The sequence below is a fragment of the Haliotis rubra genome, unplaced genomic scaffold (assembly GCF_003918875.1).
Source record: "Haliotis rubra isolate DU_JTF1 unplaced genomic scaffold, ASM391887v1 Scf341, whole genome shotgun sequence".
Lineage (NCBI taxonomy): Eukaryota > Metazoa > Mollusca > Gastropoda > Lepetellida > Haliotidae > Haliotis > Haliotis rubra.
The window spans coordinates 128,135-147,428 of NW_025767015.1; the positions used below are offsets into that span (position 1 = coordinate 128,135).

At 39.5% G+C, this 19,294-nt stretch overlaps 1 protein-coding gene across 1 annotated transcript in view; it reads right to left on the minus strand.

Moving 5' to 3' along the window:
* The window catches only part of LOC124284672 (ras-specific guanine nucleotide-releasing factor 1-like), a 1,084,942-nt gene that overhangs the window by 88,442 nt on the left and 977,206 nt on the right, over positions 1-19,294 (minus strand). The gene's annotated exons all lie outside the window — the stretch shown is intronic.

The following is a 19,294-nucleotide window of genomic DNA, read 5'->3' on the forward strand; positions in this document are numbered from 1 at the left end:
GTGAGAAGGGGTCATGCCAATTATGCATGTCAAGTATGTGGTGTAGGAGTCAAATGTCAGTATTCTTTGTGCAAAGCCCATGGGGCTGACATCGTCAGAATGAAGCCGATCACAAAAAGGCGTTCAGATTTTATAAGTGAATTTAGGAGACTCAGGAAGATTAACATTTAAAAGATTTTACGGGCGCTTCATTTCAGAGAAGGCTGACGGAGTTACCTCCCATTATCACTGAACTCCCTATTAGACATTTGACTTTCATATGGAATACAACCAATTAGAGAAACAGCTTTCATATGGCATACAACATGGCTACTGTCAGAGAACTGAAAGCGTTGGCTAAGAAGCGTGGTGTGATTGGTTATTCTCGCATGAGGAAAGCCGAATTGCGATTCGTGCCGAAGGAAACGGATTGGGGACTAGGGATTGGGGATTCAAATCCTGAATCTGAATTGTTTTTCACATTCGGGATTCAAATCCTGAATTTGAATATTTTTTGGGATATGAACCTTTCTGTGGTGCGGGTGTTGTTATATACTGTTTCTAAATGAGCTCAGTTCTAAAATGAGTCAATCTCAAATTTGCTCATCTGTAAAGCCCATAGTTGGCCTTGTAGAATGGATAAACGACTTACAATTACACTCCATAATCAGTAAGGAGGAATGTTTAATACAATTACCAGAATTACAAAACAAACAAACAAACAGATTTCCTCCTTGCTTAATTCCCCTTTGATCTCAGAAAGCCATTCATGCATTATTGCCCTCAATAAAGGTGTGTTTCAAATTATTCACTTTGTTGGCTTTTCATCGGTCTTCAACAAGAGCTCATGCATACAAGCTGGGACAAACTTCAGGACCGTTCGACTATCTACGAGGGTGCATGGCAACGTTGAGGATAGATAGGTTTGACAGATGAAGGTGCAATGAGTATAGTTACAAGGACACTGAAGTTCCGAATTCCAGATATTGTTGAAGAAATGCATAATAAGAGTTCAAATACCAAATACCGAATGCCCAGTGCCAAGTGTCGAATGTGCAAAAGAGAAACCTGAATATGAAAAAAATTCAGATTCGGAATTCGAATCCCAAATGTGAAAACAAAAATTCAGATTCGGGATTCGAATCCCCAATACCTAATCCCAAATCCATTTCTAACTTCATGTTGCTCGTTAGATCCCAGAATCCACAGACTCTAGAACGTGTACCTCACACTGTCCTATGCGCCACAGCAGCCCCAGGACACACCCTAGCTTTCAGTCATGCCCTCATATGAATCAGCTCCCAAGCTGTGCCAAATGTATATACCGTATATTAAACATAATGTTTAAAAAGGACTGTGCTTTTATCCATTTGTGGTGTTGTGTTTGCACAAACACACCAATTGAAATATGGGAACTTGATTGGAGCTGTGATCAGTGAGAACAGTACAGGAGGAATCTTTTTATGTTGGAATTCTTAACAGCCTCTTCAGACTGTAAAATCTGGATACTTCCAATCTCATCATCCAATCTCCCATTCTGAGGGCTGACAGTAACTTTCATAGAATTTTCACAAGGAACTTTAGAAGAAAAAAAAAGAAACAAGGACCTCAAGATCCTCTATCATTCCCTAGAAAATGCATTTGTCACCAAAAGCCCATACGACCAATGTTTGAAATTTATGTATCATTTGGCCACCAAATTTACATTTATTACACAGGTCATGAAATAACAGAGTATTTGTAGGACTATGAAGAAATATGACAGGTGTGTAAATATGGCCACTGTTTTCATACATTTATAATGTATGAAATGTGTAGATGTTGTCCATTAGCACACAGATTTAGATTACCTGAAATCACGAATGACCAGATTTAGATTTAGACAGATGATCGGTACCAGAATGATACACCTAATTACATAGGATTACAACATCCATTAATAAATAAAATAAGGAATCCAGGGCAATGACATAGGCTACCCGGAACCCTTTGAACTGAAGGCATATTGTGCAATACCTAATGATAATGAGCACTGAACATCTAACTCGTCTGGCTATGCTGCACACACACAGAAACACAACTTTGATACCAACTCCTTGCACTGTCTACTCTAGTAAGACAGACTGGAGGAAATTCAAATACAGCTAAAAGTGTATAATGGAGTCAAAATCATTTTTGATATTCCCCTGGAACTGTAAACATGTTAATTTCATGGCTGATCATAAATAAAGTAATCTTTCTGACTGACTTATCTTGTTAAGTTGCAATGAGTAAACTGAGTGAGTGAGTAATATTGAACAAATCTGAAGATATCATGTATATGATGTAAATTTCACGTGCAATTTCTGGACTCTCAACTGAATTTAACAATACAACTAATACTTAAACTGAACAAAAATGTAATTTTCTGATTAAAATTGATATTTTATACTTATCCTCACTCAGGCTTAATTGCTTGTCTTCTTCTTCTTGCGAACTATAGTGGAACACTTGAATCCCCTTTTGAAGCTCCCTTCCAAAAAGCGGACGTAAAATCACTCACCCCAGTAGTCTCCCTTTCCCCCATCTTTTGGCGCGAAAAGTTGGTCACATGATCGGCCATGCTTGTCATTCTCTCCGTATGTTCGAGCCCGACACTTGGATTTGCAGGGAAATCCAGAGTGTCATGAGGGGAGGTTGGGAGGGCTAACCTCATGAGTCAGGATAAGTATAAAATATCAATTTTAATCAGAAAATTACATATTTTTCCTTATCCTGACTCATGCCTAATTGCTTGTAGAATCCGACGGAAATGGTGGTGGGTCAAGCCACTCTGGATTCTCTGCTGATTACGTCCTTATACCCCCTTTGGAACTTCTAATGGCATTTGTCCTTTCTTCCAGCTTCCAATGATGAGTGGGGGGACCACAACTTGTCAGATTTATCCTGGAAATCTTCTCCTGACATTCTGTGTGGATTTATGCAACTCCATCTCTTGATAATAATAATAATAATAATAATAATAATGTAGTTTTGTATAGCGCTAGATTCCATAAAAACATATGCTCAAAGCGCAACAGGGAATAGAATAAAGTACATTATAAAAGACTGGATATTAGAGGAAAAATGTCAACACTAATGAGTCTGTAAACGTGTACAGATTAGGATTCAGGCATAGTAGATGGTGAAGAGGTGAGTTTTCAGCTGTGTCTTAAAATTGTCAAAGGATTTGATTTCTCTCATTTTTAAGGGAAGGTCATTCCACAGCATCGTTGCAGCAGTTCTGAATGCCCTTAGTCCATATCCCTTCATTCTGTAAGGTGCGACTTTCAGTAGATGTTGGCTCCCTGAGCGAAGATTTCTTGCTGGCCGATGTTCACACAAGAGTTTATTAAGGTATGGCGGAGCTGTGCCCTCATGATGTTTGCATCAAGTTGAGAAGTGACCCTACTTCGTGTACAAGTAAGTCCTTACAAGTACAGGGTCCATCACTCATGCTAGCCTGTCCTAGACGTGCGCATGGACTTTAAAACCGTAACTCTGTTGACTGTTGGCTTTTACAAGTCACTTGACAAAGGGGTGAGATTTATCTCAGCGTCTTTGAGGTACTGTCAATTGTTGTGCTACAACAAGGGGCCCAAACTGGTGGATGCCGGAGACGTCCTCTGTAGCCATGTCTCTGAGGTAGTGGTTGGCAAACACCGTCTCCGATCTCCAAAAGCAGCCCTCCATTATTGTTGAGATGGAGCAGTTTCCATGCAGAGCTAGTGTGGATGCCAGTGCTCTGACTTCATGAGGATTGGAGGCTCGTGGAGGATCAAGTCCTGCTGCTTTATAGGCTTTCAATATGACAGCTCTCATCCATATTGATATAGTTGTACGTGAGACTTCTGTAGGTGTCTCCGTGGATAGAGGGATGAAAAGGTGCTTGAATTTTCGTCTCCTCAATTTAGATCTCTGTAGATATATTTTCAATGCTCTGACTGGACATAAGGATCGATCTTGCGTATCCTGTGGTCCTAATATCGACGAAAGTGCTGGGATATGGAATTGTCTGTCTGGTTGACCGGGCAGTTGATTCTTTGCTATAAAATCCCATCTTAGTCTCAGATGCACTGTGTCACGATGCGTGTCAAATCTTGTTCTTTCGAAGTCTAGAGCATGAATTTCTGACATCCTTGCCGCTGTTGCTAGGGCTATGAGGAACAGGGTTTTATGAGTTAATTTCTCATATGATGTCCTTTCTAGTGGTTCGTAATCTTCACTGGTAAGATGCTGTAAAACCACATTGAGATCCCAAGCGGGCGCTTTGAATTTTCTTTGTTGGTCTTCCAACTTGAATGAGCGTAGTAGTGCCAGTATCTCTGGTACTTATCTCTTGGTCAGTTTTATACCCGTTTTCATCGTGATAACTGTGCTCAAGGCCGCTAGGTATGTAGAGAGTGTAGATCCCTTTAATCGTTTTGTCTGTCTGAGATGACAAAGATATTCCGCCACTTGCGGATGTGTTGCTTCCATTGCAGTGAAGCCTTTATTCCGTGCGTATTTCTCAAAACTTTGCCACTTGTCATCATACAAGGTACGGGTTGATCTACGTAAGGCTAAAGTTACTGCTTTGGCCGCTCTGGTGGAATATCCTCTGTTCTTCAAGCAAGTTGTGATATGCTCCATGCGTGTAGCTGAAACATTGTTGGGTTTCTGTGTGCTTGCTTGGTGTGTGGATGAATCAGTAGATTTGGCCACTTTGGAAGTTGTAGGAATGGATTTCCTATTTCTTATATGAGGTTGGGGAACCACTCTCTCGCTGGCCAATAAGGCGCGACCAAAATCAGTTGTAACTTGTTCGTCACTTTGATTTTCTGTAATACCTTCGGTATTAACGCAGGTGGAGGGAACGCGTAAGCGTTTAGTCCTTCCCAAGATATGCTTAAAGCATCTGTTGCCCATGCTTGAGGATCTGGAACCGGAGAGACAACTGTTGGTAGTTGTTTGCTGAACTTGGTTGCGAACAAATCTACCAGTGGGGATCCTACTGTCCGAATGATGTCCCTGAATGCCTCTGGATGTAACATCCATTCCGTCAGTGATGGATTCATTAGACGGGATAGGGCGTCTGGCTATCACATTTCTGGCTCCGGGAATGTGTGATGCTTTTATGTCAATATTCAGGTTGTCTACTATGCTGAATAGTTGAAAGCTGAGGTCCAACATGCTCCTTGACCTTGTTGACCCTTGTTTGTTGATGTAAAACGCCACTGTGGAGTTGTCCGTATGGATCACCAGTTGAGCGTTTCTTAGTATGCTGGACCAGTGTAGTAAGGCGTTTATACTGCTTTCAACTCTAGCATGTTGATGTGTAGCTTTTGCTCCTGATTCGACCACTTCCCCGATGCCACTTTATTGTTTAAGTGAGCTCCCCATCCTTGAAGGGACGCATCTGCGTAGAGATGAATGTTGGATTCCGGCTCTGCTAAGTAGGTTCCAGCGCAGACATTCGACTTCCGTGTCCACCATAATAGGTATGGTTTCAGTTCGTTCGGTAGGACGAATGGATCCAGACTGTCTAGATGATCGTTCACAAACACTTGTAGTGGGCGCAAAAGTAATCTGCCTCTGCGTGTCATGTCTTGTGCTGACGTGAGGAGATCGAGTAGACTCTGCCACTCTCGTACTGGTAACGGAGAGAGTAGTGTTTGTGATATCATCTGTTGTATCTTGATCCAACGGTCCTCCGGGACTAAAGTACTGTCGGAAATGCTAGAAAAATGCTTTTTGACTGATATTTATAATTCAGAGGTATTACAGTTACTTAAATAACAAATATCACTTTAAGAAACATCTACCTAATGTAGACCGAGGGAATAAATTTTGAGACATGCCCTTAAATGTGTTTTTACTGATGAAAATACAAAAAACTTAGAAAAATAAGGGGTAGTGGGACGTTATTTGATACAAACATTAACTGCCTGTGTTACGTCATCAGCATGCACGGTATCGACAGGTGAAATTGACACCTGAGCACACGCTCGGGCGAGGGGTCATCTCAATAGATGTTTTCTTCAAAATGTTGAATATGTGTATGTATAGTATACGTATTGGTTATGTAAGGGATCATTTGTGTATGTGTGTTTGTTTTGAAATAAACATACGAATTACTGTACATTGGAATGAATCCTATCACGTGTGTTATCTTATCGATTGATTGTAGAAATGTGCAACGTTTTAATAAATGTTTTGCATGTCAACAGTGTATTTCATTGCAAATATATGGATATAATTCGGTCAGTTTAATCTAGTTGTGAACATTGGCTAAAGATTTAACGAAGTCACTGGTGTAGCTTCTGTAGAATATATATATTATTCTTCTTCTAAAGTTTGTAGACTAAGTACTCCCTTGTCAAAGTTGTCAAGGATGGTTGTACGTCCCGGTTTTGCTTTTGAGACGGACCCTGTCTCGTCTGATTTGTTTACAATATTGTAAACTTGTTGGTAAGACATACCAACAGCTCTACAAGTTCTGTAATAAACCCTTTCTAAACTAATGAAAGGTTTACCTCTGTCTTTTTCAAGCACAATAAAACTTATAAACCTTTGCAACAATCGACTACAAATAGTTGGCCATAGTGGACGCTGTGATAAAGATGTGCATGCATGACGGGAAACTTATTTATCAAGACTTAACATTTAAATTAATATTTCTCCAATAAGAAACGATAATTAAGTAAAGTAACACAAACATTCAACATTCATTTGTTTAAGAAAAACGTTAATTCATATTTTTACACCACCTGTATTATTTGCATAAATTTAAAGACTATTTCAGATTTCTGTTGTTGAACTCTGAAAAAATCTGAAGTTGTTGTTTTGGTAACAAATTCTCTCCTGTAAACTGCCCTTTAAATGCATGGGAATGTTAAGTCGATTGAAATAAAAATTAGGTACACTATAGGCGAGTTGATATATTGACAACATAGTACATTTATCACCTTTATAAAGATATATGGGCAAAAAAGCATTTTTCTAGCATTTCCGACAGTACTTTAGTAGTTGATTCGTTGAAGTGACGATTCGTATTCCTAGGAATTGTAGATCCTGTGTAGGCTCCAATTCCGATTTGAGATGATTTACTAACCATCCTAGTTGAGTGAGTAGTTTGATTGTAAACGTCAGTTGCCGTCTGAGAAGATTGGGATCTTGATGAGCTTGAATCCCGTCGTCTAGGTAAAACGCACTGCGTAGACCTTGATGATGTAGGTAACTGACGATGGGCTTTGTCACTCGAGTAAACAACCAGGGGGCTGACGATATTCCAAACGGTAGTACCTTCCACTGGTAGTGACGTCCGTTGAATAGGAATCATAGGTATCTCCTTGAGTCCTGATGTATTGGGATGTGAAGATACGCATCCTGTAGATCTATGCTGGCTAGATAATCTGACGGACAGATAATCTGTCTGAGTTATGGAAGATGTACCATTTTGAATCTTGCGGGCTTTCTTAAATAATCCTGGTTGAATGTTTTCATGTTGTAAATCAGTCGGAACAAGCAAAATTGGGGAGTAGAAACCAGGTGTGACGATTTTTATTTCTTCGACTGCCTTCTTGTCGAGTAGAGTTGTAATGGCATCAAGTAATTTCTCCTTCTGATCGGTAGCATAGTTGTACATCTGAGGAGTGCTTGTTAAAGGTGGAACCGCTTGCAGTTCTATCTTGTATCCTCTGTGTAGTATCTGGGATACATAATCGTCTTGTAGAATTCCCCAATTCTTCCAGTAAAGTTGTAGGCGTCCACCCACTGGTGAGGGTTGTATGGGAACGGTTGGGGTGGAAGACTCCAGTCGTTCCGACCCTGTCCATCAACGTCTAAAGTTCCTGGCACCTCTGAATCCTCTGCCTCTTCCGGGGTTATCTCTGGGAGCTCCAGTGGGGCGACGAAAAGAATCCTTATATCCCTTGGAAGTGCCATATTTCTTGTCTCTAGCTCTCTGAATTCCTGCAAATTTAGATTTGCCAGAGTAGGGCTGTGATGTCTGTCTGATAACGCTGGCCAGTGTATCGATGAACTTGATCATCATAACTTCTCTGGACTCCTTCGTAACTTCTTTTGCCAAATCCTCAACTTCCCCTGCGAAGTTATTCGTTGCTGCCCATGGAGCTCTGAATAGCGGTTTGGTGAACTTCTCACTCCATTTACAAGACGATAGAGTAGACCTTGCCTTCTTAGCAGCTTTACTCCTGCCGATGTAGATGCTAAATGTTCTGACATGAACTGTTGGTCTTTCCTTTGGGTCAGTAAAGCTGAGTAGATCATCCGATCTTCTTCAGATGTTGAGTTTGCAAACTTCGCAATTAGGGTTTCGTTGATGGCTCTTGATCTGGCTAAACCAAAGAAGGTACGTCTAGTGGTTGTGTCTAGTTGCGCTAGCTTCTTGTCCTCCACTTTATAAGTCCTGATGCGAGCGTCATTGATGAGTTTATAGTTTTCATCTACTTCTGGGGCCTTCATGAACGGTTCCATGTGGTGTAGTGAAAATCTCTTGGCATTAAAAGGTGGAATGCTTTGACTTTGATACTTCGTTGCCTTTTTGAAGGCTGAGCTGAGGTTGTCTGGGACGTCCAATACAGGTTCTATGGGTGGCAGCGTCAACGTGTCAAAATCTTGGCTAGACATCATGTAAGTGTATGCTTCATTATTCTCTTTAGATGGTGATGCAAGCTCTAAACCATTAGCCATCCAGGATTTAATCTCTGATTCGGAGAAAATGATTCCCCCATCATCTTCCGGTTTCGATATGTCTCGTTCTGAAGAGCGTTGCCGTTGGTCCTGATCTCTAGGTGGAGATCTATGTGTAAGCCTGCGCGAAGGCACTCGCGAGTGCCTTGCTGGAGATGTGGTAGGTGATCTGTATCTGCGTGGCGACGACCATGAAGACCTGTGCGAAGGTGACCTGTCTCTGTGAGCTGTATGCCTTTGTGAAGGTGTATATTCTCTTCTACGTGGCGTTCACGCAGACCTCCGATGATTGTCTGAGTCCGAGGATGAAGATGATCTGTGATGCCTTCGCGAGTACTCCTCGTCTATTGCAGGAGCCTCTTCATAATTGTTGCTTCCTTCACAAATGCCTTCGCGAGAGTTGCTGTCTTCATGAACGTTCCCTTCACAAACGTTTTCTTCACGCAGGTTGCTTCCACCTTGCAGATTCGTCTACTTCTCCGCAGTCTTCTCCTGAGCGAACCTACGTTCCATCACGTCCATCATCTGCTGGGTAAACTGCTGCATAAAGATGCCCGGGTTGAAGGTCTGCGCTGATAACTGGTGCTGTTGTACAGATGACGCCGCATCTGACAGTGCTGAGGTGTCATCTAAGGACTGCCTGTCCTCTCTGGTATCTGCAGTCTGCGTAGATAGGACGTCTGATTGCGTTGATATAGTTGCAGACGTCAGTGTAAAAGATCTCGTCTTCTTCCTCACCGGTACTTCAGGGATGAGGATAGGCGGCTCATCGTAAATGTCTGCTTTGTCTGATGGGTTGCTATCTGCGGCGAAGGACCTCGACTTCTTCGCTGCCCCCACTGACGACTTGACTGTAGACTTGTCTGAAGACGGCTTAGTCTTCACAGCAGACGATGTCCTAGTCTTCTTGGACCGCGACGAGGATTGTTGAGTCGATGACGATATTTTCCTAAGGCCAGAAACCTCATTCCTCTGCTCTGAAGACGCCACCGGCAGCTCACTGGAATGATGTACCTCAACAGACAACAACCCACGGTTATTAACACATTCACCCTGTTGAGACATAGTAGTTACACGTCATATCCAAATAAAACATTGTTTGAACAGCATGCTAGAAGTTGGTGGAGTCAAAAAATGAAACATACAACTCTATGGATGACAACTTCTTGTTTATTGTATAGAAGCTTACGTTTGATGTAGATTCTTACACCGCTATCAAGCTAAAAGTGACTACAACCAAATGATGAGAAGTATATATGCATGTACATAGTATGTTTTGCATCAAATAAACAGAATTGGGAGCGGCCAGTTGGGGACTAAGAACAACAAATGGATCTAGTGATGAAACCAATTAACAAGGAAGGGAGGGGTAGGGTGGAATGTTAGGTTTGTAACAACCTGATAGGGGGATTTGATACAGTCTATAGTTTGATTAGTTCTTCATATCCCAATGGTATGTAGTATCCTTGGTCTCTATTGATCAAAGGTTTGTGGCAGCTGATTTTGATGGCTTCCAAAAGTTTTCTTTTTGTGAAGTCCTGATTCTTGGTGGATAAGATTTCGAATTTGTCAAACCAGCCCCCTAAAACTAAGTTTGGTGTCATCTCAACCCTGATCAAGCACGCTAAGAACATTGCTCCAGCAGCCATGACCTAGAACATGAGCGGAACCACCCACAACATGTCTTCACAAGCCTTAACCAGTAATCCACCAACACATAGTCTGTTTGATTTCATTTGAGACCAATGAATTGCTCACTAACACAAAATCTAATAATTGCAACAAAACCAAATTTTGCAGTCACATGACTACGACAGACCAATGAAGAACTAATCAAACTATAGACTCTATCAACGCACCATATCAGCTTGTTGTTACACCTGAACCCCCCCTTGTTTATTGGCTTCATCGCCATTCCATTTGTTGTTCTTAGTCCCCATCTGGCCTCTCCCAATAATGTACCAGTTGTTATTCAATTACATGTTGTTGTTAATGTTAATCTGCTGATTGTCAAAACATACTACGCATATACTTCTCATCATTTGGTTTTAGCTTGATAACAGTGTAAGAATCTACATCCGAACGTCACTCTGTGCAATAAACAAGAAGTTTTCAATCATTAAGTTGTATGTTTCAATAAAACATAAGGTCAAATACTATGTCCTTTTACGATAGTTCTCATGTCTAAAATTATGATATCTGACAGTTTCATGAAACTTTTGGGTGTTTTTTTTTCAGGAACAGTTCGAAAAACCTGTCAGCGGCTACAGCCAAAAGACCTAAGACAAGAATATTTTCAAGAAATACAATAATGTTCAAATAACAATGAAAAAAAGAATTAAATAGTTCACTTGATTAACTTGTGTTGTTTATATATGTTTCTGATTGCAGAGGTCAGGAAAGAGCTAAATGTTGAAATACAGTTGTGCCAACAGAAGGCCAACTAAATCACATCGTTGGGCCAAGTATGGGCCATGGTTTAGTACAAAGGTCAAGAAAGAGCTAAATGTTGAAACATGGTGGTGCCAACATAAGGCCAACAAAATCACTACGTTGGGCCAACTATGGGACATGACTTGTAATTGCCGCCTCAACTTGTCCTTGGCACGTCTATGAATAGAATATAAATAATTACAAAATTCAATTTGAGATAAATGCTGACAAAGTTTACAGCGGAGGCTGGAAGAACATATAGAAGTGCAGTTAGGACATAAAGAATGTGGATCAGCAGCTGACAACCGAAACCTACAAGAAATGCAAGTCTTCATGAAATGTAAACAAGTTGAAACATGTTGTCAACAATGTGAAAAAACGGACAAATTTAGAATACATTTCAAACCATATTGCTGGTAAATCCTTGCTAAAGCCCTTATACAGCCTAATTTAGTATAAAAGCCTAAAATTCAAAGGATATATGTCGTATAGGGGACCCAGGCGCTCTCACAACCGTCCACTAGGGCGAAGAAGGAGCGAGTGACAAGCATGGCCGATCATGTGACCAACTTTTCGCGCCAAAAGATGGGGAATGTTTACTATTTAAAAAGATTTTCATATTGTCTCCATTTGTTATGGTATTCCTGAAACCTTGCTTTGCTATAATATCTGATTCTTTTTACCTTGTGGTAATAGTTTAGTTCTTTTTTGAAATACAGATAAATGCGGTATTCGATTTGTAAGTTTACATTAATAGATATGAAATTTAGCTAATAAAATTATCAAGTCAAATATAGCATCAATGTGGAAGCGTTCTGAAATACCAAATAACACTAGATCACAAAGGAATATAATTCTGATAGCATTTCAGCATAATCCACTGAGAAAGATATTTCCAAAAGGATTCACTTTCAGGTGGATTATTGATTCTGGTTCGGATTTACAAAATGTACATTGATTGCTATTAACAAGATTCATCTTAACAAGAAGACAAAGTCATCAATATCCCCTGCAATGGCAAAATACTCTTCCTGAATATGTTTACGAGTTATGATTATGTTAAATGCTTTGGTGTGTATATAGAAAAGTGGAAGGTTCTAAAAGTTCTGCTCCGGAAAAGAGCACAACCACCAATTTCAATTTCAAGTCAAACTTGTTGCCATGGAAATGCCAAACATATTTAATTCAGAATAACAAATAACCCCTCCCTCCCCGCAAAACCCATTGTGGGGATAATTAGTGAGTGAGTGAGTTTAGTTTTACGCCGCAATATTCCAGCTATATGGCAGCGGTCTGTAAATAATTGAGTCTGGACCAGACCATCCAGTGATCAACAACATGAGCATCGATCTGCGCAATTGGGAACCGATGACATGTGTCAACCAAGTCAGTGAGCCTGACCACCCAATCCCCTTAGTCGCCTCTTACGACAAGCACGGGTTATTGAAGGCCAATATTCTAACCCGGACTTTCACAGGTTCATTTTAATTAAGTGTGTATTGACTGGTATAATTCTATGTAGTAGGCTGTATTGCATCCATCTTAACTTTGGATCAGATGTAGTTTTAAATGCTTTGATAAATATGTTTGACAAGTTCTGTCTTACTAATATTTTCTCTTCCCATTTTTCAATTATCTTTAAACATTTTTCAGTCTGTGTCATAACATAATAATATTGTTTCGAACCTCTTTTACAAGAAAGCAACTGAATAATACATACATTCTGTGATATATCGCCTTCTATAAAGTTACCTTTGTCAAGTTTCAATCTTTTAAAAGAAATATTGATAGATCCTAATAATCCTTGAAAAAGCAAAGAATTAATCTTGAAAAATGTATCACAAAACTGTTGAAGAGACATAAAATCTCCATCTGCATTCAACAAGCAAACAATATTAGTAATATCTTTTTCATAAAATGTTTGCTAAAAATGATTTTTTGTTGATAGTTATATTCTTATTATACAGGACTGGTTCTCATAAGAACTCTTCATATGTAGCAGGTCTATGGTTACTGCTGGTATTAATTAAGAATGCTGGTATTAATTAAGAAAACTTCTTTTTTTCTTTTTTTTACGGCCCTGTTGAGTATAAGAGGAAGAGGGTCAGGGATGTTATTGCAGCTAGTGGAGGTTACGTTAGATATAGACATTGTGCTCAGTTATCATGTTTTTTTATTTTTTTATTTCTGAATCCCTGTTACATACAAAACCAGACCCCCAAGGTAGTGCTTGGCACAAATCAGATGAGAAAAGATGTACAGAAAAGTTTATAAAACACAAGCAAGGTTATTAGTTGAGTTCAATAAGCTGTTGTTATGCATATTTATTCTGTTAGTAAGGTTCATATTAGAGGTGGGTTATTATGGACACAGATCCTGTAAAAATTTAACACTGACATAGACACTGATTCATACTCTGATTCCCTCACATTCTGCACTAAACCATAAAAAGGTTTAATATGGAAACTTCAAAACATAAATATAAGTAATCACGAATTGTTGTACTTATTAAATCAAGATGATTGAGTTTCAGAAATCAACATATCTACATTAGCTAATTTGTGGTACAACATCCACTTGGTATATAACTTAGCTTGTTAGCTTTGCTATAAGCAATATTTCTTTCAATGATGCCTGTTGTGTATATAATGTTTAGACTGATAAAACTTTCGCTTGTTTTCAAAACTTGATACTGAATAAGAGCTTGATTTTATAGAATAAGGAAAGGCTACAATAATGCTTTACGATTATGCCTATGTGCGCATATGTGCATGTACATATGCATATCCATACATATCCAGATAAGCTGTGTATTTGCCAAAAATATGGATGATATATTTGTAAACAAGCATAACTTGTGTTACTCATGCACAAATACACATCAAGAAATAAAATAACTGTGCATAAGTACATATTAGTAATGAAACATTTTGCAGGTTGTGAACACAAATGTTTTTATGAATAATCAAAATCCAGTGTAAATCATAATTTGTGAGCAAATGCTTAAAGGCACAAAATTTGTCTTGAGCCCTTTTCTTCCACTCTCCCTGTCACATTTGTCTATTTATCTAAAGAACTGACAACAAGTTGAAGAGAAGTGACTAAGCTGGTGAACTAATAGAAAAATATCTGCTTGCATAACACTGTTTTGCTTAGCCTGACCCTAGAAGAAGAGGATTTGGATTTGGATGAGTTTTAGCTTAGTTTACAAAGTGAAAAGGATCGGGGACAAGTTCTTACAACTTATAAAACCCCTCTCCAAGAATATTTAAATTAACAAATTTCTGTGCAAGCAAATCATTGGAAACAGAGACAGAGGAAGATTGACAGTTCAGGGGAAATATTATAATGCAAAAGGTGTATAGAAAGAAAACTACTGGAATTGTTTTGATTTGCTTATATACTGATGTACATATTTGAATATATTTTCATTTTCATGATTAGACAGATTGGCAATGACGTTCAAATGAACAGATAATGTAATCACAGAATTACAATCACAAATATCATGAACAGCTTATATCCTGTCAATCTAAGTTTTGGGACTGCATTTTTTGCAAATATTGTATTTTGTTATTTGTTTCAATGTAAAAGTGTTTACATGTGCCTTCGTGTATCTCCATGACTTAACAGGAACCTATTTTTAATGTAACAGTGATCGCCTATTAAAATAGTTACCTATATAACTATCTCTATTTTTTCTTGATTGTTTTGATCAATTCATTCCGGGCATGGGTTCATTTGATGTAATGTCTGACAGGTGATGTAAGCATGTGTTTCACGTGCATGACCTTGGGTCAGATTTACTATGAATGTCAATGTAAATTGTTTTATTGATAACAAGGGAAAACCCCGTTTCAGCTTCCTTCCTGAAAAACTTATCAATGCTTTTATTCATGGTCTTTGCTTGGCAGGACAACATGTCTGTCCTGGGTCAGTGATTGTGATTTACACAGAGTGACACAAGAGTGAATCTGACCTGTGGTTATGCACATGAAACATGCTTATTTGCAGCCATTCATTCAAGGACAGAGACATAACTTCATGCTTCAGCAAGATAATGGCCATCCACATGTCGCTCATGTTGTGGCTGATTTCCTGAGACAGCAGGAAATTCCCTGGTACTCCCCTGCCCATATGTTTCTCAGGACCTGTCCCCTATCAAACATGCTTGGGATGAAATGGAGCAACCTTTACGTCAAGCCCAGAATCAGCCATTGATGTTAGCTGATTTGGGACAAGCCTTGCTTCAGACATAGAAGATTCCTAAAGCTTCCTTCAATCGCTTAGTGTTGTCAGTGTGTCATTGTTGTCAAGCCTGCATCAACACCAATGGTGGACATACACGATACTGAATTTGTGAACTGATGTTTGACACCACATCTCTTCAAAGGCGTGTCATGATGACTAGTGTCAAATCATACAGATTTCGATATTATCCTCTCAACAGTTAAACAGTGATTAAGGACCAAACCACAAATCATGTTATTATTGTTTTGCTGTAAAAATTGGCATAACATCAAATAATGCACAGTTACTTTATTCCAGTAGAATATAAGTCCTCTGTGCCAATATCAATCAAACGCCATACATCACAAAAGGCCTTACATATTGGTCTTTATCACATTGAACCTGGCATATTTGATGATATATTTCAATTAAAGGAGAAAACTGCAAAATTGCATTAACTAACTGGGTTAAAGATGAAGTCATCAGAAATATTTAACAATTTTTAAGGCAAAAGTATTATCAATTATAATTTAATTGCCAAAACAGTTTCTGCTATCTCAGCTTAGGTCATTATGCATATTCTGCTAGCTAGTCCGTGAACTCGCGTGACCTTTTACACTCAGACGTCATATGTGACTTAGGTCAGCCATAATGCATAAGACCATGCACTACAGTAATGTAAACCACCTTTTTGCTGTCATTTTTTAAATTGGTAAGATGCGGTTTTGTGTTACCTGGGATGCACGAACAATGGAAATAGGGACCTCGGTTTTCATCAACATATCTGTTATGGTAGACCGTTGATTTGGAACAAGTATAATTCATGTTCATTTCATAACAGTGAGTGTTAAACTTTTACTTTGCATCAGCATTATTTCAACCATATAGTGACAAGACCAAGGCTGCACACATACACTTTTTAAGAACAAAGTTTATATAAGTTTCATTGTGACTGCACTTGGTAGCAGCTGCATGTCTTTTGTGCTCTCACAAACTTGGACTTTTCACTGGATTATTGTACAATTTTGATTCTACAAAGTTGATCATATTGTACATGATCATTTCATCCACATATTGGTGCAATTTTTTAGACTTTGGGGACTGAAATGCGGATTTTGTGCATAATTTTCTCATTCATAAAGGTTGATTTTATTGTCAACTTGAGTTCACCACCAATCAAGGGTGTAGCTGAGGCCTTCAAAACCTAAGCTGACTCGGCCAGTGTAACAATGATCAATCAGTCAACAATAGCCTACAGCAGGGAGACTCTGCTTGCCATTGGTGAAAAGTGTTCAAGTGCTCATCTTGGAACAACTGCCAAGGGACCTAACTCTGAACTACTTCACCATCTGAATAATCTCAGAATTTCATTAAGAAAGCGAACCAGAAAAGGATCTAGAGATGGCAGAAAGATACCAAAATGGATTAAAGTGATTCAAGGAGTATTTGAGAGTGAAGATGGAACAAGGAGGTCAGGTGTTAACTTTAACAACTTGGTTCAAGTTTATCCTGGAAGATTTCCAAATACACTCAATGTCTCCTTGATAAATGTTCAATCATGCAAAAACAAGACTTTGGAACTATCTGATTTGATTCAGGAAAATGCTATTGACATTCTTCTTCTCACTGAGACATGGTTACGAGAAAAGGGGGATGAGGTGAAAATCGCTGAGCTGACACCCCCTGGATACAGATGTATACATGCTCCCAGATCCCAGCACGCTGGTGGGGGTGTAGCAGTGATACATAGGTCTAACATTCAGATAGAATGTTTAGACAATTTGGAAGAATTCAAAAGTTTTGAGTCAATCAACACTAAAATTAGTTCTGTATATACTTGTGCTCATGTTGTGTTTTTGTATCGTCCACCGTCTTCAAAGAAAAAAAAACTTTCAACCTCTGTATTCCATGATGTTGTCTGTATTCGTTGAGAGGTACAATCAGTTGAACACTATTTTGCTAGGTGATTTTAATATTCACTACGATAACAATCAGTGCTCAGATACAAAGAAGACGAAAAATCTTCTCAAACAACATAGTTTGTGTCAGTATGTTGATGCTCCAACACATAAAGGAGGCCATATCCTTGACTGGGTAATATCCTCTGAAAATAGTTCCTTGGTGTCTTCAGTCAATGTGCAGGATATACAACTGTCTGATCACTTTATGGTTTCTATGACCTGGAGTATGGACAGACCTCAGCGTCAGACTATCAAACAATCCTGTCGTAATCTCAAGTCTATTGATAATGATGAGTTTCGAAGAGATCTTGTGAACTCTGACTTACTCCAAGACACCCCAGATGATGTAAACCAACTTGCTGAGCTGTATTCATTCACATTGTCATCTCTCTTAGATAAACATGCTCCATCAGCTCCGAAGGAAATCATTGTCAGATCAGGGACTCCTTGGTACAATGAGCAGGTTCTCTTAGCCAAGTGGAAACGCAGAGCTGCAGAGAGAAAATGGCGGAAGAGTCACCTTGAAATTCACAGTCAGTTGTATAAGTCTGAGTGGAACTCTTGTGCTAGGGCTCTTAGAGGAGCCAAATCTAGTTACTGTACTAAGAAACTCTCTGACAATGTGAAGAATCCTTCCTTCTATCACAAATTCATGGCATCTCTACTTGGCAAGAAGAACGATTCCCCATTACCATCATCCACTAGTGACAAGGATCTTGCAGACAATTTTTCAGCCTACTTCTCAAGTAAAATTGAAAATATCAGGAAAACCTTTGACCAAACATTTCTTGACACACAGGATCCTCCATCATGTCCACCCGTTGATAGGATCTGCCTGGACAGCTTTGATTCTTTCACTGAGGGTGAGATAGCTGTACTCATCAAACGGTCAAAAAAGACATTGTGTCTTCTCAGTCCAATGCCAACTCATCTCCTTGATGACTATTTGGAGACTCTTTTGCCACTTATCACGAAACTGAGCAACTTGAGCTTAGTTAATGGTGTCTTTCCAGAGGTGTTCAAGCAAGCTTTGGTAAAGCCATTACTTAAGAAAGATAAGTTGGATATCAATACTCTCAAGAATTATAGACCTGTCTCCAACCTTTCTTTCCTCTCCAAGATCCTTGAACGTGCAGTTGATGTCAGACTCAGATCCTATCTCTCTTCAAATGATTTTCTTAATAGATTCCAATCAGCCTATCGCCCTAGGCACAGTACTGAGACCGCCTTACTTCAAATTCTGAATGACCTGAGATGCCATGCGGACTTGGGTAATGTGTCACTTCTCCTCTTGCTTGATCTCTCAGCGGCGTTTGACACGGTCAACCATCAGAAGCTCCTCAGCCATCTTCAGGACGACTATAACATACAAGGGGATGCATTGGCCTGGTTCCATTCCTATCTGAGTATTAGGAGTCAGTCAGTTCTTGTCTCTGAAAGCATGTCTGAGTCAACGATCCCAGAGTGTGGTGTACCCCAGGGCTCAGACCTTGGGCCGCTTCTCTTTGTGTTATACACAAACCCCTTGGAGAAGGTCATTGATAACTTTAATGTGAATCACCACGCATTTGCAGACGACCTACAATTGATGGATTCCTTCAAACCAGAGGATGTACAAATAGCCAGATCAAGAGTGAGTGAGTGCACGAAGGCAATTAGTTCATGGACGAGTACAAATGAGCTGAAGCTCAATGATGATAAGACTGAGGCTTTGTTGATTGGCACATCGCAACGCCTGAGAAGGATAAACTCTACGGACATCACAGTAGCCAACCCAGATATCCCACTTTCATCCAAAGTAAAAAACCTAGGTGTTTATCTTGATCCTTGTCTCACCATGGAGCAACATGTGAACCATCTCTGTAGAGTAGGCCACTTCCATCTCCACTCTATTGGTAACATCTGCCATCTTGTAACCACAGATGCAGCTAAAGTTCTCACTCAGTCACTTGTTCTCTCCAGGATTGACTATTCCAATA